The sequence below is a fragment of the Pristiophorus japonicus genome, unplaced genomic scaffold (assembly GCF_044704955.1).
Source record: "Pristiophorus japonicus isolate sPriJap1 unplaced genomic scaffold, sPriJap1.hap1 HAP1_SCAFFOLD_91, whole genome shotgun sequence".
Classification (NCBI taxonomy): Eukaryota; Metazoa; Chordata; class Chondrichthyes; family Pristiophoridae; genus Pristiophorus; species Pristiophorus japonicus.
In genome coordinates, this window is record NW_027254835.1 from 2,628,519 (window position 1) to 2,647,598 (window position 19,080).

At 45.1% G+C, this 19,080-nt stretch overlaps 1 non-coding gene across 1 annotated transcript; it reads left to right on the forward strand.

The window, feature by feature from the left end:
• Positions 1 to 1,540: 1,540 nt before the first annotated feature.
• trnav-cac (transfer RNA valine (anticodon CAC)) lies at positions 1,541 to 1,613 on the forward strand. Its single transcript has one exon. It is a non-coding gene; the product is annotated as a tRNA-Val (tRNA).
• The last annotated feature ends 17,467 nt before the right edge of the window (positions 1,614 to 19,080 follow it).

Here is a 19,080-nt window from a genome sequence, read left to right on the forward strand (position 1 = left end):
TAATTCAGTCAGGCAGAGTCTGCATGGATTTATGCAAGGGAAGTCATGTTTGACAAATTTGCCGGAATCCTTTGAGGGTGTAATGAACAGGGTGGATAAAGGGGAACCAGTGGATGTGGTGTATTTGGACTTCCAGAAGGCATTTTGACAAGGTACCACATAAAAGATTACTGCACAAGATAAAAGTTCCCGGGGTTGGGGGTAATATATTAGCATGGAGAGAGGATTGGCTAACTAACAGAAAACAGAAAGTCGGAGAAATGGTTAATTCTCTGGTTGGCAATCAGTAACTAGTGGGGTGCTGCAGGGATCAGTGCTGGGACCCCAACTATTTATAATCTATATTAACGACTTGGATGAAGGGACCGAATGTAATGTAGACAAGTTTGCTGATGATACAAAGATGGGAGGAAAAGCAATGTGTGAGGAGAACACAAAAAATCTGCAAAAAGACACAGCCAGGTTAAGTGAGTGGTGAAAAATTTGGCAGATGGTGTATAATGTTGGAAAGTGCAAGGTTATGCATTTTGGCAGAAAAAATCAAAGAACAAGTTATTAGTTAAAAGGAGAAAAATTGCACCGTGCTGCAGTACAGCGGGAGCTGCGCGTACTTGTGCATGAAACAAAAATGGTTAGTATGCAGGTACAGCAAGTGATCAGGAAGGCCAATGGAATCTTGGCCTTTATTGCAAAGGGGATGGAGTATAAAACAAAGAAGTCTTGCTGCAGTTATACAGGGTATTGGTGAGGCCAGACCTGGATAACTGCGTGCAATTGTGGTTTCCATATTTAAGAAAGGATATAGATGCTTTGGAGGCAGTTCAGAGAAGGTTCACTAGGTTGATTCCGGAGATGAGGGGGCTAACTTATGAGAAAAGGTTGAGTAGGTTGTGCCTCTACTCATTGGAATTCAGAAGATTGAGAGGTGATCTTATGGAAACGTGTAAGATTATGAGGGGGCTTGACAAGGTGGATGCAGAGAGGATGTTTCTGCATACTAACCTTTTGTGTTTCATGTACAATGACCCCCAGGTCCCTCTGCACCGCAGCATTTCTTAATCTCTCCCCATTTAAATAATTATTTGCTTTTTTATTATTGCTACCACAGTGGATAACCTCATATTTCCCACATTATACTCCATCTGACAAATGTCTGCCCACCCACTGAGCCTATCAATATCGCTTTGCAGATTGTTTGCGTCCTCCTCACAACTTGCTTTCCCATCTATCTTTGTATCATCAGCAAACTTGGCGACATTACAAACATGCAGAGCACAGAACAAATTATTGACGTAGTGACTTTCCCTCAGTTAGTATTTCTTTCATTGTGTAAAAGAAAATTATCGAATCATTAATTGTGTTATCCCATGAAAGCAAAATAAAAGTTTAACGAAAATAATTGGCACATTTGAAAGGAACATTTTTGTTTTGTGCCGTTTCGGTCAGAGAAATGTTTGTGAAAGGAATTTTTTCAGAAAAAGGGATTCAGCATTTCAGCTTGTCGCTGAACACTTCTCTCTGGACACTGCACTAGGCAGCAGTTTCCGTAGTGTGGCGGTTATCACGTTCGCCTCACACGTGAAAGGTTCCCGGTTCAAGCCCGGGCGGAAACATTATTTTTGAAACAAAAACTGGGTTTAAATGTTCATTGCTCATGTGACAATGGCCTCCTTCTGTGCTGTAAACTTCTCTGATTCCATGAAGAACATTTAAAACCAGTCTCCTAAAATACAGAGTGTGTAAAATCAGAAAGGGAATAAAACTTCCTCAATGATTAAAGTTTCACAAATTATTAAAATGAAGTTGTTGAAGTTTCGACTGACCCTCAGTGATCATGTTAGCATTTCTTTCATTCTGCTCAACAATGCTGTCGTTTAATACCAGCAGATCTAAGCCGCATTTCAAACCCAGAAACAACTCATTCATTATTCACCCTTCCCAGTTCCAGTGCACAGAGAGTTATTTATACTCCATCCCAGAAACTCAAGTCCAACATCTGACATTCCTTATTTCTAATTACTAACTCATTTATTTTGATACCACTCTGAAGTGCTTTGGGTCATCTATGTAATTTAGTTAAATTACTTCACTTTAATTAAAAACGGTGGTCGCAAAATGATTTCCCTAACTGGGAATCGAACCCGGGAAGCTGAAGGGATCGGAATGGTTTTGTGAAGCATTTGAAGATGCTCTCTAAATATCTCACACTGCTAATTTAAAAACACGGTTACGATTTGTTCCAATGTGAAAGAAGGGTATTGCAATGACAACAAAAACACCAGGCAGTGACTGCATTAAGACCAATTCAAACTTTTCACAAAGTTGTTATCACAAAGTAACAGCTGAGCTAAAGTTGGCACTGACCAATGGGTAAAAACATCGCATTATAACCGATGAGCTCACAAATATCAGGAGCAGTGCAGTCTGGTCAATGTCAAACCCCTCCTTCCTTATTCAACAGAGACATGAATGGCAGACAGACGCCACAAAGTTTAATTAAAGAGCGAAGTACAAGTCACATTTAATTTCCAAATCCTTTCACCATAAAATTCCTTCACTTTATTTCAAATCTTACTGCGTTGATTCTGAAAATGAGCACCATGTGATTTGACCTTGAATACTGATTCTATTATCTGTGCACGGTCGGAATTACCGCTCCAGTTTTGAGCCCAATTTGACAAAAGTTGCCCCAGATTCCTGGTGTCGTCAGCAATGAATATTTTGAACCAGACTCCTAAAATAGTGTTTTTTATATGAGTTCACAGGATCTGGGTGTCACTGGCAAGGCCAGAATTTATTGCCCAACCGTAATTGCCCTTGAGAAGCTGGTGGTTGTTGTGTATCTGTAAAGCATGCACTCCCATGTTCCACCACCAGGGAGCTCATCCCTTGAAGTCCCAAGGGATCTCAGCATCCCTTTGGAGCACTGTATATAAGCCGGCCCCCAAGGCCTGTTCCTCACTCTGGAGTGTCTTATTAAAGACTGAGGGCACTGTTACTTTAACCTCCCTGTGTGCAGCCTCATCTGTTTTAGGAACACAATACCTGGCGACGAGAATACGAATCCAACGCAAAGATGCAGCAAACTGTGGGCATCCTGGAGAAGTTCTCGGAGGGTGAGGACTGGGAAGCCTATGTCGAACGGCTGGACCAGTACTTTGTAGCCAACGAGCTGGATGGAGAAGGAAGCGCTGCAAAAAGGAAAGCGGTCCTCCTCACAGTCTGTGGGGCACCGACCTACAGCCTCATGAAGAATCTTCTGGCTCTGGTGGAACCCACAGATAAGTCATATGAGGAGCTGTGTACCGTGGTTCGGGAGCATCTTAACCCAAGGGAGAGCTTGCTGATGGTGCGGTATCGGTTCTCCAAGTGCCAGCGTTCTGACGGTCAGGAAATGGCGAGCTACGTCGCCGAGCTAATGCAACTTGCAGGACAATGTGAGTTTGATGGCTGCCAGGAGCAAATGCTCAGAGACTTTTTTGTACTAGGCAAGAGACCATCCTACGAAAAATTTTGACTGGAGAGACACCGACCCTCAATAAGGCCATTGCGACAGTATAGGCGTTTATGTCCACCAGTGATAACACCCAACAAATCTCTCAGCACACAAGTGCTAGCAATGTTCATAAATTAACTGGAACTGTGTTTGCGAGCAGAAATGTACAGGGCAGAACCCACGAGTTTGTAACTGCCGGCAGGCCTCAGGTGATCCAGATGACTCAGAGTCCCCAACAAAGAATAAATGCAAGGCAATTCACAGCTTGTTGGCGTTGTGGAGGCTTCCATTCAGCCTATTCATGACGCTTCAAAGGGTATGTTTTCAAGTGCTGTAGAACAATGGAGCACCTCCAATGAGCTTACAAACGAGCTGCAAGCTCTGCAAAACCTGCTAACCACCACGTGCCGGAGGAAGATCGGTCCATGGTGGATCAAAGCAACTTAGAGTCTTCGAGAGAGGAGGCAGATGCTGAAGTACACGGGGTGCACACATTTTCGACGAAATGTCCACCTATTATGCTGCATATAAAATTGAATGGCTTAGCCGTAGCCATGGAACTGGACATTGGCGTCAGCCAATCCATCATGAGTAAAAAGATGTTTGAGAAAGTGTGATGCAACAAGGCATTCAGTTCAGCCCTGAGCCCCATCCACACGAAACTGAGAAAATACACCAAAGAGCTTATCACTGTCCTGGGCAGCGCCATGGTCAAGGTCGCCTACGAGGGCATGGTGTATGTACTGCCATTCTGGATTGTCCCGGGCGATGACCCCATACTGCTTGGAAGGAGCTGGCTGGGCAAAATCCGTTGGAACTGGGATGACATCCGAGCGCTATCACATGTCGATGAGGCCTCATGTATCCAGGTTCTGAAAAAATTTCCTTCCCTTTTTGAGCCAGAATTTGGAAACTTTTCCGGGCAAAGTTGCAGATCCACTTGGTCCCAGAGGCACGACCCATTTACCACAAGGCGCAAGCAGTACCTCACATGATGAGGAAGAGAGTGGAAATGGAGCTGGACAGGCTGCAACTCGAGGGCATCATCTCCCCAGTGGAATTCAGCGAGTGGGCCAGCCCGATTGTTGCAGTACTCAAAAGTGAAGGCACAGTCAGGATTTGCAGCGATTATAAAGTAACTATTAATCGTTTCTCGCGACAGGACCAATACCCGCTACCTAAGGCAGACGACCTAATTGCGACGCTGGCAGGAGGCAAGACGTTCACCAAGCTCGACCTGACTTCGGTTTACATGATGCAGGAGCTGGAGGAGTCTTCGAAGGGCCTCACCTGCATCAACATGCACAAGGTACTATTCATCTACAACAGATGCCCGTTTGGAATTCGGTCGGCTGCAGCGATCTTCCAGAGAAACATGGAGAGCCTACTCAATTCCGTACCACGCACAGTGGTCTTTCAGGACGACATATTGACATGGGTCGGGACACCGCTGAGCACCTACAAAACCTGGAGGAGGTCCTCCAGCGACTGGATCGCGAAGGGCTGTGGCTGAAGAGGTTGAAATGTGTCTTTTTGGCAACAGAAGTGGAGTATTTGGGGAGAAAGATCGCAGCGAAGGCAGAGGCTATCAGGAACGCATCCAGGCCACAGAACGTCATGGAGCTGCGGCCGTTTCTGGGCCTCCTCAACTATTTTGGTAACTTCCTACCAGGGTTAAGCACCCTTTTAGAGCCCCTACATGTGTTATTGCGCAAAGGTGAGAACTGGGTATGGGGAAAAAGACAAGTAATTGCTTTTGAGAAAGTCAGAAACATTTTATGCTCCAACAAGCTGCTTGTATTGTATAAGCGGTGTTAAAGACTTGTGCGAGCAAGTGACGCGTCGTCGTACGCATTCGGGTGTGTATTACAACAAGCTAACGTTGCGTGGAAGTTGCAACCTGTCGCCTATTATTCCAGGAGCTTGTCTAAGGCCGAGAGGGCCTACAGTATGATTGAGAAAGAGGCGTTAGTTTGTGTGTTGTGGTAAAGAAAATGCATCCGTATCTGTTTGGCCTCAAATTTGAGCTGGAAACCGATCACAAGCCCCTCACATCCCTGTTCACTGAAAACAAGGGGATAAATACTAATGCCTCAGCCCGCATACAAAGGTGGGCACTCGTGCTATCAGCGTATAACTATACCATCCGCCACAGGCCAGGCACCAAGAACTGTGAGAATGCTGTCAGTCAGCTACTATTGCCCATTACAGGGGTGGAAATGGTGCAGCCTGCAAACTTGTTGATGGTGGCGTAGCCCGCAGACGTGTTGATGGTCATGGAAGCGTTTGGAAATTATAAATCAACTGTCACAGCCCGCCATATTATGACTTGGACCAGCCAAGAGTCTCTGCTGTCCCTCATAAAAAACTGTGTACCGCATGGGAGCTGGGCCAGCATCCCCGTTGAAATGCAAGAGCTAATCAAGCCGTTCCAGCGGCGAAAGGACGAGCTGTCCATTCAGGCAGATTGCCTGTTGTTGGGTAACCGCGTAGTGCTACCAAAAAAGGGCAGGGAGACGTTCATCTCGGATCTCCACAGCACACACCTGGGTATAGTAATGATGAAAGCGATAGCCAGATCCCACGGGTGGTAGCCCGGTATCGACTCTGACTGAGAGTCCTGTGTATGGCAATGCAGCATATTGCTCAGTTGAACAACGCGCCCAGAGAGGCACCACTAAGTTTGTGGTCCTGGCCCTCGAGACCATGGTCGAGGATCCATGTCGACTATGCGAGCCCGCTTCTCGGTAAAATATTCCTGGTGGTGGTGGATTCTTTTTCAAAATGGATTGAAAGTGAAATAATGTCGGGAAGCACCGCCACCGCCACCATTGAAAGCCTGAGGGCCATGTTTGCCAGCCACGGACTGCCTGACCTACTGGTCATTGACAACGGTCCATGTTTCACCAGTGTCGAAATTAAATAATTCATGACCCGCAACGGGATCAAACATGTCACCTCGGCCCCGTTTAAACCAGCCTCCAATGCGCAGGCAGAGTGGGCAGTGCAAACCATCAAACAGAGCCTTAAACGAGTCACAGAATGCTCACTCCAAACCCGCCTGTCGCGAGTACTGCTCAGCTACCGCACGAGGCCCCACTCGTTCACAGGGGTGCCCCCGGCTGAGTTATTCATGAAAAGGACACTTAAAATCAGACTCTCGCTGGTTCACCCCAACCTGCATGATCAGATAGAGAGCAGGTGGCAGCAGCAAAATGTAAACGATGGTCGCGCCATTGTGTCACGGGAAATTGATCTGAATGACCCTGTGTATTTGCTAAACTATGGACATGATCCCAAGTGGATCGCAGGCACGGTGATAGCGAAAGAAGGGAATAGGATGTTTGTCATCAAACTGGACAATGGACAAATTTGCAGAAAGCACCTGGAACAAATGCGGCTGCGGTTCACAGACTGCCCTGAACAACCCACAGCAGACACCAGTTTTTTCGAGCCCACAACAGACACCCAAAGGATCAACGACACCACGCCGGACCAGGAAATCGAACCATCACGCCCAACAGCCCAGCAAGGCCAGGCTCATCCAGCAGCCCTGCAGGGCCAAAAACACGCCAGCCCAACGAGGGCACAGCCAACATTCCCGACCGCGTCACCTTGTAAATAGTTTTCATTTGACTTTGCGGGGGGGAGTGATATTGTCTCTCTGTAAAGCATGCACTCCCATGTTCCACCACCAGGAAGCTCATCCCCTGAAGTCCCAAGGGATCCCAACATCCCTTGGGAGCACTATTTCTAAGCCGGCCCCTCAGGCCTGTTCCTCACACTGGAATGTCTTATTGAAGACTGAGGTCACTGTTACTTTAATCTCACTGTGTGCAGCCTCATCTGTGTGAGGAACACAATAGTGGTGAGGAATCATCTTTAACCGCTGCAGTCCGTCTGGTGAAGATGCTCCCACAGAGCTGGTGGGGAGGGAGTTCTAGGCTTTTATCCCAATGACGATGAAGGAACGACCGATATACTTCCAAGTCAGGATGGTGTGTGTCTAAATCTAACAATGGCTGGTGTCACAAGCACCAAACATTTGAAAGCAATGTCCTAAAATGGGGTGTGTAAAATGGGAAGGGATAATAATTCATGACATGCAAAGCCTGTTTAAAATGGGACCGTATAAAATTAATGTGAATATTTTGCTGCCTGACAGGGTTTTGGAAGCAGATTTAATATTAACTTTCCAAAGGGAAATATAGTTGAAAAAGAAACATTTGCAGGGTGCTAGGAATGGGACTAATTGGAAATTTCTTTCACAGAGCCAGCACAGGTAACAACATAAGAAATCGGAGCAGTAGTAGGTCATACGGCCCCTCAAGCCTGCTCCACCATTCAATAAGATCATGACTGATCGTTGATCTCAACTCCACTTTCCAGCTCGATCTCCCGATCCCTTGATTTCCCGAGACTCCAAAAATTGATCTAACGCAGCCTTGAATATATTCAGAGACTCAGCATCCACAGGCCTGTGGGGCAGAGAATTCCACAGATTCATAACCCTCTGAGTGAAGAAATTCCTCCTCATCTCTGTCTTAAATGGCCGACCCCTTAACCTGAGACTGTGCCCCCTGGTTCTCGACACTCCTGCCCGGGGAAAACAACCTCTCAGCATCTACCCTGTCAAACCCCTTCAGAATATTGTGTGCTTCAATGAGGTCACCTCTCATTCTTCTAAACTACCGGAGAGTATCGTCCCATTCTACACAATCTCTCAACTTAAGACAGTCCTCTCATCCCAGGAATCAATCTGGTGAACCTCTGTTGTACCACCTCCCAGGCAAATATGTCCTTCCTTAAATAAGGAGACCAAAACTGTGCGCAGTACTCCAGGTGTGGTCTCACCAGGGCCCTGTACAATTGTAGCAAGACTTCCTTACTGTTGTACTGTGGGTTATATATTAGGTACTATGGGCCGAGTGCCCTGTTTTTTTGCTGATTCGATGGTTGTATAAAAAGTTATTAAAATTTGACAGTTGCTCGGCAAACATATTTGTATTTCCTTCAGTGTACTCCTTACTCTTCAAGGGCTAGATTTTCCCCAAGCAGTTTTGTCGGCGCACTGACCTCAAGCGTTCCGACTTTGCGCGCTGGAAACGGCTCGGGGAAAAACTTACCACATCCTGGCCGCTGTGTACAGTCCCCGGAGTCCTGGCGTGGGGTCGATGGTGAAGTGGGGGGCGGAGCCAAATGCCTGCGCCGAAAACACTGCCGACACCTTCGCGCATGGGCAGTAGGGAGAGAAATCTTGGCACTCTGCCATTTTTAAACAGTGTCAAACACGATGAAAAGCACAGCAGCTTCTCAGCTTCTCCGGTCGCTCGGCGGGCTCTCCCCCCGTCCCTCCCCGATAAAATGCACAGCTCCAGCAGCTGAACTTCTCCGGTCCACAAGCTCACACTTCTCCGGTGTGTCTTCCCACCCCTATCCCAAGGATACAGGGACCGAGTGCAATGGAGCCAAGTTTGCTGATGATAAAAAGATGGGTCGGAAAGTAAATTGTGATACAGCAAAGTAAATCTCAATTCCGGAAGAACAATATGGAAAAGTACAGTGACCTCGACGTGATATAAACACGCAGCCTTCTGTTCTGGAGTCAGACACACGACCGTTGCACCACAAGGTCTACAGTACAGAGTGGCCATGTTTGAATACATGAAGGTTCCTGAAACACAGTTTCATTTGCCCTGCATTGGTGCAATGAAAGGGCTTTAAAATCCCCGGCCACTCCCACCGTGGGTCAGACAGCATCAGAAGCAGTGCCCACCTGTCACTCACCCTCTCACGCCCGCTTTCATCACCTGCTGCCCGCGGACTGCAGCAAATCCAGTTCATCATCAGCATAGGCAGTCCCTCGAAGCGAGGATGACTTGCTTCCATGCCAAAAAAGGATGAGTTCACAGGTGTTTCAATGATGGACCTAATATTCCAGGTCCCGAACTGCATGTTGAAGGGTGGAAGATGCCTGTGCGTGGATTTTTTTAACGTGTGTTGGCCGTTGCACCCCAGCCATCACACGGGCTTGACAGAGCGAGGTCTTGGTCCAGTGGCAAGGGTTATCCAAGATGACTGGAGACCAGCTCTGCTGCACGGACGCAGTGCCCACACATATCGCAGTGTGGGCTGGCCCGTGCTGACCTTGGGCCCCTGGCCCTGAACTCACGCCGCCCCTGGGCCCCGATCACATCCCTCCACAGTCTCTCGCTGCTCCTGCTGTACCTGCCCACGCTCCAATCACCGACCTGCACTTTGATGACATCACTCTTCGCTGCCGTCGCCCTCCTGCACCAGCTCGCGCTGTACCTTGCCGTGGTACACCACCACGCTGCTCCAGGCCGCCGCTCCCCGCTCCTTTTATGGCTCCGACCTGCCGCTGGTGTTCTCACGCAGGTCGGAGCCTCCACGCTGCTCCCAGCAAATCCAGTTACACGCCATGTCACCACACAATTCTCAGCTGTGATTGTAAGCTGACTATATTTAAAGCTATCGCAGAGACTGCAAACAGTGTTCCCTGGTAGTCTAGTGGTTAGGATTCGGTGCTTTTGCTGCCGTGACCTGGGTTCGATTACCGGTCAGGGAAAGCATTTTTGCAGAGCAAGTTGACATATATAATTCAAGTCTGTGAGATACTGAATAATTGTTTCAATCATCATTATTCCACCCACATGTGTTGCACACTGTAGGAAATAAAATATGTTTGCTGAGCGATGGCCGAATTTTCATAATTTTTTATACAACCGTAGAATCAGCAGAAAAACAGGTTATTCGGTACCTAATATATAGCCCACAGTATAAGAGTAAGGAAATCTTGCTACAATTGTGCAGGGCACTGGTGGGACCACACCTGGAGTACTGCACACAGTTTTGGTCTCCTTATCTGAGGAAGGATATACTTGCCTTGGAGATGGTACAACAGAGGTTCACCAAATTGATTCCTGGGATGAGAGGACTGTCCTATGGTGAGAGATTGTGTAGAATATGTTGAAACTATCTGGAGTTTCGAAGAATGATCGGTGACCTTGTGGATATCTGAACGGAATATATGGAATTAAGGACAGTAAAGTAAACTGGATATATGAAAATGTATAAAGCCATGGTTGAATAGCTGGGAGAATGTCTGATTGCAAATAGTGCAACATCAGCACAGTTAACAGTCTTTCTCAAGGTTTCAAGTTACTAATCCTGCCAATAACATAAATTGTAACATGAAATGAATATATGGATAAATCTGTAGAATTGCAAGGTCTCAGATGGTAGTCACACCATAAATTGAAACATTCAGAGGCAATGCTTGAGCTTTCGTAAAAACATCTCATATAGATTGACTAATGAATGGCTGAGTTAGAATGTCAATCTAATTGTATTTTGTTATCTATTTTCAAAACTGTATAACTGTTGTCGCTTTACGATGTAACTTCACTTATCCGTAGGGTGTGTGTACGCTCGATCGAGAAAGTATATCTTCTGTCTGATAAGTCTTGCCGGCCAGTAAAATAAAGACTGCTTTGTTCAAAGCACAAGAGGTATTCGACTCATTAATTTTACTGAACCAGATTGAGAGAAAAGAATCTACATTTACATTTGGTGTCAGAAGAGGGATCTCAACGGACGACTGCCGAAAACTTGCGAATTAAGAGCCAGACTAGCCTTGGATGAGACGAGGGGAAAGTGGCCATTGCAGTGAGTATGATTTCAATACTGCTTCAGTTTCCCCCGCTTTCAAAAGTCTGAGGAAAGTTTAGCCACTCGCTGGTTCTCAGGTAATGTCTGAACGAGATCCAGGACAATCTGGTGAATACCTTTCAAACTTAGAATATGGATAGAGATAGGGAAATTGCGCGATGACGCAAACCAAGCGGCGACTTGGAAAGATAGGTTATAGTTCGAGCTAGATAGGGATAGATGATCAATCATGGATCCAAAAATTAATAGGAAAGAAAAGAGACTCTTGAGAACGTCTATTTAAATGAGAAATGCTTCTGTGATTTTTACTGTAAAAAAAAAAGCCGTGGAGTTGTGGTTTGTTTTATCTCAAACAGAATGAAAGTTTTCTTGTCTGTGGGAAGTTTAAGAGTGTGAACCTTATTGAATTACATATATTCGGATGATAAGTTACGGAGCCAGGAAATGCACAAAGGATAGGTTTGTTGGTGGTTAAAAAAAAGGATTTAACATGCTCACTTACTTGTCGAAAGAACACATTCAGAGAAGGCACAGCAAAACAACTGAGATGGATTCAAAAGGATTCAAAAAAAATATTATATTAAATAACATGACCTTGAGGCTGGAGCAATTGAGGTAACGAAAAGTAGTCCACAGCCTATGTGCCAGACTTCTCACTAGTTATGGAAAAGACAAAAAAAAGTAACGTACTAAATAGGTGCTGAAAACAAAATGTTCTGAGATTTTAAATTATGAGCAAAATTCCACTGCAGTGTAAAATAAAAAAATCACTCCTGTCCAGTTGTCAGAAAAACTCCATTAAATTAGTGCTTTCATTGACTGATTGAATTTAAACTGCGCAGTGACGCGAAAGGATAGGGAAATTTGGAGACGAAAAGAAATTAAATTTGGAAAATTAGGCTCACAGGGAATTAAATAAGGCTTATGGGGAATTAAATAGAGGATAGGTGTTCAAATCAGGTGTGACGTCGACCTTGTATATCACTTGGCCCGTCTCGGCACTGATTGAATTTAAATCACGCAGCAACTCGAAAGGTAAGGCTGACACAGACGCGCAGCGGCGCTAACGCGTGGTGACGCGAGACGTGCGGCGGTGCAAGCGTGCACCCGAGTGAACGTGGGCCGATGCGAATGCGCAGCCACGCGAACCACGAAATAACATCAAGTCAGTGCTGATTTTTGTAGGTCCGTTTATAGTAAGTTTGTTAAGTCTGTTTACTTCAACTTGGAATCGCGCGGCGATGCGAACCGCGGGGTGACGCGGCTTTGTGTTAGTTTAGTAAGTTTGTTAAGTCTGTTCAAGTTTGAATCGCGTGGCGACGCGAGCCACGGGGCGACGCGGCTTTGTGTTAGTTTTATAAGATTGTTAAGTCTGTTTCAAGTTTGAGTCGCGCGGCGACGCGAGCCGCGGGGTGACGCGGCTTTGTGTTAGTTTTATAAGATTGTTAAGTCTGTTTCAAGTTTGAGTCGCGCGGCGACGCGAACCGCGGGGTGACACGGCTTTGTGTTAGTTTCGTAAGTTTGTTAAGTCTGTTTACTTCAAGTGTTTAGAATCGCGCGGCGACGCGAGCCACGGGGCGACGTGGCTTTGTGTTAGTTTAGTAAGTTTGTTAAGTCTGTTTACTTCAAGTGTTTAGAATCGCGCGACGACACGAGCCGCGGGGTGACGTGGCTTTGTGTTAGTTTTAGTAATGTCTGAAAGTTTTAAGTTTGTTTAAATCGCACGACTACGTGAACGCGTAACAACACGGTAATACGAGGGACAGCGTGAAAATGGGTAATCAGTTGGATAAAACAACGGATGCGGAAAGTCCGCTACAAAAGTAAAAACATCTCATATAGATTGACTAATGAGTGGCTGAGTTAGAATGTCAATCTAATTGTATGTTGTTATCTATTTTCAAAACTGTATAACTGTTGTCGCTTTACGATGTAACTTCACGTATCCGTAGGAAGTGTGTACGCTCGATCGAGAAAGTATATCTTCTGTCTGATAAGTCTTGCCAGCCGGTAAAATAAAGACTGCTTTGTTCAAAGCACAAGAGGTATTCGACTCAGTAATTTTACTGAACCAGATTGAGAGAAAAGAATCTACATTTACATTCTCATTGAAACGGATAATATTCTGAAGGGGATTGACAAGATAAATGTTGAGCAGCCCGGCTAGCTCAGCTGGTAGAGCATGAGATTCATGATCTCAAAGTTGTGGGTTCGATTTGAGCGAATTATTTTCCTTCAACTTTATGTTGCATTCACGGGAAAACATCTTTAATGAACCCATGATCTTCTTTGCACAATAAAAGGAATGCAAACTGAGGGAGAGTTGATAATTTAATAATTTGTTCTGTGATCTGCATAAAAACACAAGAACGAGGAGCAGGAGTCTGCCATTTGGCCCTACGAGCCTGCCTTCTTTTGCACCGAAACAAATTATAACCGTGTTTTTAAATTAGCAGTGCGAGATATTTAGAGGGCACCTTTCAATGCTTCACAAAACTATTCCTTTCGCTACAGCCACCTGGGATCGATTCCTGGTTTGGGAAGTAAATTTGATATCACCGTTTGTAATTGAAGTGGAGTAATTTTATTACATTAGATGGATGTCCCAAAGCACTTCAGAGTGGTGTCAAAACAAATGATTTTGTAATTAAACACAATGAATGTTAGGAGTGGGATTCAAACCCATGCCTCCGGAGAAGACTGTGACCAGAACACAGCACCTTAGACCGTTCAGCCATCCTAACTGTTGGATGTTCTTTTTACAAGTTATTACTCTGGAATGTTTCAGAATGGGCACTTGTTCAGTGTTGCTGGAAGTCCCAGTGACCAGGATATTCTCTTCCCTGGGGTTGTCCTCAGCCTGTGCTCGGTGTACAGGGAGCTTTGGCCCAGGCCTGAGGTAGTTTGCATCATGGATCAATGTACCCTGGAATGCTTTTGTACAATTTTATTGCAGACATGTTTTTGTTTCAAGAACAATGTTTCTGTCCGTGATCGAGCTGCGGACTTTTCACATGTGAGGCGAACGTGATCACCACTGCACTTCGCAAGCTGTTGCTTAGCTCAGTGCCCAGACAGAAATGTTCAGCAACAAGCTGAAATGCTCAATCCCTCTCTCTGCAAAAAGTTCCTTTCACAAACATTTCTCTGACCAGAACTGCACCAAACAACAATGTTCTCCTTTCAAAGTCATTAAACTCCCGAATTTTCACGTCTGCAATTTTCTGGACAAGGACAAGGACTGAAAGCGCTTTGTGATCAGAAAATTGCCGGAATCCCCGGGGTTAATGACAGGGCGTTTGATGGTTGATTTCCGTACACAACTTGGGATTCAGGAGAACTGATTTTGTGGTTTGAAGTTCGAGGTAAACCCACGGGGCGGAGCCAATAGTCACCTGGCAGCAATCAGCGACAGGAACATGCAACTTAAGCAGGCCCGGCTATAACGGCATTACCATCGCAGAATCCCCCACCATCAACATCCTGGGGGTCACCATTGACCAGAAACTTAACTGGACCAGCCACATAAATACTGTGGCAACAAGAGCAGGTCAGAGGCTGGGTATTCTGCGGCGAGTGTCTCACTTCCTGACTCCCCAAAGCCTTTCCACCATCTACAAGGCACAAGTCAGGAGTCTGATGGAATACTCTCCACTTACCTGGATGAGTGCGGTTCCAACACTCGAGAAGCTCGACACCATCCAGGACAAAGCAGCCCACACCTTCAACATGCACTCCCTCCACCACCGGCGCACCGTGGCTGCAGTGTGTTCCATCTACAAGATGCACTGCAGCAACTCACCAAGGCTTCTTCGGCAGCTACTCCCAAATCCGTGACCTCTGCCGCCTAGAAGGACAAGGGCAGCAGGCACATGGGAACACCATCACCTCCATTCTCGGGGGAGAGGGTGAACAGCCAGAGGTCATGGTCCATATCAGGACCAATGACATGGGTAGCAAGAGAGATGAGGTCCTGCAGACAGAGTTTAGGGAACTAGGAGAGAGATTAAAAAGCAGGACCTCAAAGGTAGTAATCTCCAGATTACATCCGGTGCCACGAGCTAGTGAGTACAGAAATAGGAGGATAGAGCAGATGAATACGTGGCTGGAGAGATGGTGCAGGCAGGAGGCCTTCAGTTTGCTGAGGCATCGGGACCACTTCTGGGCGAGGTGGGATCTGTACAAGCCGGACAGTTGCACCGAAACAGAGCCGGGACCAATATCCTCACGGGGTGGTTTGCTCGTGCTGTTGGGGAGGGTTTAAACTAGTTTGGCAGCGAGATTGGAACGTGAGAATAGATTCAATAGGCAAGGAAATAATGCTGGAATTAGAAAGCAAAATTAAAGAAAGTGAGTTTGAAAGAGAGAGAAAACAAGCAGGTAAAAAGGGTAAATAAACACATTGAAAGACACTGTTGTAGGAAGGCAAAGGCACCTGCTGAATATATAAATGTATGTATGTTTAAAATGTTAGCCAAATATAAAATGGCTGCCAGGGGGCTTAGCAAAGCATGATGGGGACTCGGTAAGCCAAGTTAGCTAAAACTGCTGACTGAGCGCTGACCCTGCAGAGCCTGGTACCAGGAATGTGTTGAATCAACAACTTGAGGCAAGATAGTACACAGAACACTGCGATACCTAGTACGGAATGTCCTCAAGTCAGTGACCCCCAGATGGGGTGCCGAGCAACCACGGAGATAAGTAGCGAGGCACCGGCGGAACCCATGATTAACGAAGATAAGGGGGGTCTGGAAAACATCACATGGATATGAATCAGCCCCCAACTGTCATGAACTGATTATGCAGCCCCCTGATGTACCAAGGTTAATTCTATTGGCCCATTTAAACCTATATGTAATCTATAATCAATATGATTGGATTGTGTCCAAGCGAAGTGGGCTGAGTAACTGTAATGAACTATTGTAAAACATATAAATATCGATGAATTTCTTTGTTCGGCGGAGTAGAGTGCCTGGAGTTGGACCAGAGGCTCTCTCCCCGCTGGCGTAATAAAGGCCGTTTTGGCATTGGAACCGACACCGAGTGTCGAGTGATTCTTCCACAAAAACATTTGTGCTAACAGTGGTGTCACGAACAGGATTTCCCGGAGTCGCTGGACGTCCTTGGAAAAACCCGGGTGAGTATAAAAATGTTTTAATTATTAAGGGTGCGGAAGGTGGAGGCCGGTTGATCGACACGACGAGACAGTCTAATATCTCAAACGCCTAGCCTGAGATGAATTAAGAGGACTTTTGTCCCACGTGACGGCCAGGAACTAAGTAGGCGTAGGGAACGCACTTAGACCGTGGGATTGTGATACCGAGCGACATCTCCCAGACCCAGTAGTGTGATTTGAAAATATACCCCGGAGACCAGGCGGTGCACAGCGACCAAAGGAAACCAAACCTGTGAACGGGGTCGGACCGACAGACAAAACGGTGATAGGTAGTCGTTAAGGAGGTGTGGGGCACTGCGGGAATTGCTTAAACGCGTTTTAAGAATTGTATAAGTTTGTGTAATAGCAGAACTTGTGACCTGACAGTAGCCAGGAGACGGTCTGCTACAAGTTACGCTAGGAAGAAAGTGGATCTCTGAGAGTCGATTCCTAACGGTTCTAGTCCTACCCAGGAATAGCCAATACAGCAAGTAATCTCGAGGGGGACTAGAAGGGTCCCTTACCCGCCATCTGGCGTAAAAACAAAATAAACTAATTGAGAAGATGATTAAGTCAGGATGGAACCCCCAGCAACCGCCAGCAAATCAACGGGAATGGTGGGAGAAGGAAAGGAAAGATAAAGATGAGAAAGCCGTGGTCTTGATTCTTCAAGCCCACATAAAATTAACAGAGGAAGTTAATCAGTATGTAAGAAATAAAAAAAACCTGATCGTGATTATCTGAAAAGAAGTATGGATCCAATAATAGAGCCAGCCAAACAATAAACTTTGTTGAATGAAAAGAGACATTTGTGAATGTGTAGGAATGAGATAAAGAATGGAGAAGGGAAGCTGTAATGCCTTTTAAAAAAGCCTGTGTCTCTGGAGGCTGCAGGCTGGGGAAGTACGCTCCCCTTTTTCCTTTGTGTCAAACCTTGATGCGAAAGCTTTTCGCTCAGGAAAGAGATTTTTAAATTGCAGATTTTCAGTACAATATTGAATTGGGATTTTGAGATATTTCAGGCGATTCTCGTTGATAAACATTTTGGTTGTATAGGAAAATCTTGGGTTTGGAAGCCTTTTTAATAAAAGTACACACACTGCATCAGAAACTGAAGCTCAAAAAAGATGTAATTAATGAGATATAGTACCACAAAATTGAAGTTACAGAGCAAAAGATTAGAGTTTTTGATCAGCTTCTAAAACGGAAGTTAGGCAAAAAAATCCAGTAATACCATATTTGACATTTTGAAATTCAATAATAAATACAAATTCTACAAAAGGGGAGCAGAAATTAGGATGGGAACAGTGAAGAGTTAATTTTGTTGTGAAGATTTCAAGTACCACTGGTTAAGAAAGGGTGCAACAAAATGCGATACGTTTAAAACAAAAAGTTAAATCTGATCTCTTTTAAAAAATAAAACGAAAAGGTTTGGAAAAAATGACGTAATGTACGAATAAATAAGTGCTGAAAAAAAAAGTGTTTGCGATGGAAAAAGACATAACTTACTAAATACTAGTTGATATTGGCTGTGAAAAAGATATTGGTTTAATTGGGAAAAGGAAAAAAAAATTGGAGGAGGTAAAAGACACTCTCCATTGATAATGATTTTAAATTACGAGAAAGTTTCACTGCAGTTTGAAAAGATTTCCAGAATGGACGTTGTTAATCAAGAAAAGTCCTAAACAGTCTAAACAAGCAGGATGGTTTTGAAAATAACGAGGAGAAAAGATCTAAGCTATGCGAACTCAGCAGAGAGAGATATTAAACACAAGATTTGCGCAATGAACGGGACCGTTAAAAAATAAACGAAATGTTAGCATGTATACAGCTTGTGTGAAAATTGGATTTCAGTCAACAAAATAGCTATTAAACATGTGTGCTCTCATTTAAAAAAAAATCTTAGGCAAGTACTTGAATTAGATGTTCAGGAAAAAATTGGAGTAAATCTAAAATGCTGTCTTTCCCGATGACAAGATTTTTATTATGACCACTTTACTAATGATTTCTGCTGTTTTAACGGATTCCTAATATCTAAGCAAGTTTAGAAGACACAAAGATTTGGATGATTACGCGAAGTCACGTAATGACATCAGGCCTTCTTACAAACCTGTAAAGGAGTTAACCCTTTCCATTGACAGCTGTTTTACACTGGACCTTACGAATTTGAATTTCTTCCGAAAATAAAGAAGACTCACCTGACAGACTGTGGAAATGGTGGGATAGTCAGAATAAAAATAAAACAGAACTAGCTGGTCAAGAGTTAAAAGCTAAGATAAATAAGCTGGAAGAGATTTAAAAAACAGGAGCAGACGGATAGTGCAGTGTGCAGCCAAAGCACTATCACCTATGGCAATCGAGCCAATGTACCCCACGGTGGGTAGGTGTAGTCCACAAACCCAACCTAACAGTAAAGCACACTGCGATGTTTGGAGGAATAGTGGTGGCATTGGTGTTGATTAGAGTTTGGATAATATTTAGATGGGTCATCGTGCAGGCTCGAGCACAGCAGGCTCAAATACAAAACCAACGGCAGCCCAGACAGGGACATGAAGTGATCGAGATGGTACGACTATAAAGAATATGGATAACCTAACCCTTACTTCCGATTCCACAGAGTGACCGCGACACAAGTAGACCAGAACCTAACACCTGGTGACGCCCAGGCTATCTGTTTAAAATTTGCAGATACAACCATCACCGAGATGGGACCGCAGTGCTGACTTCGACTCTGGGG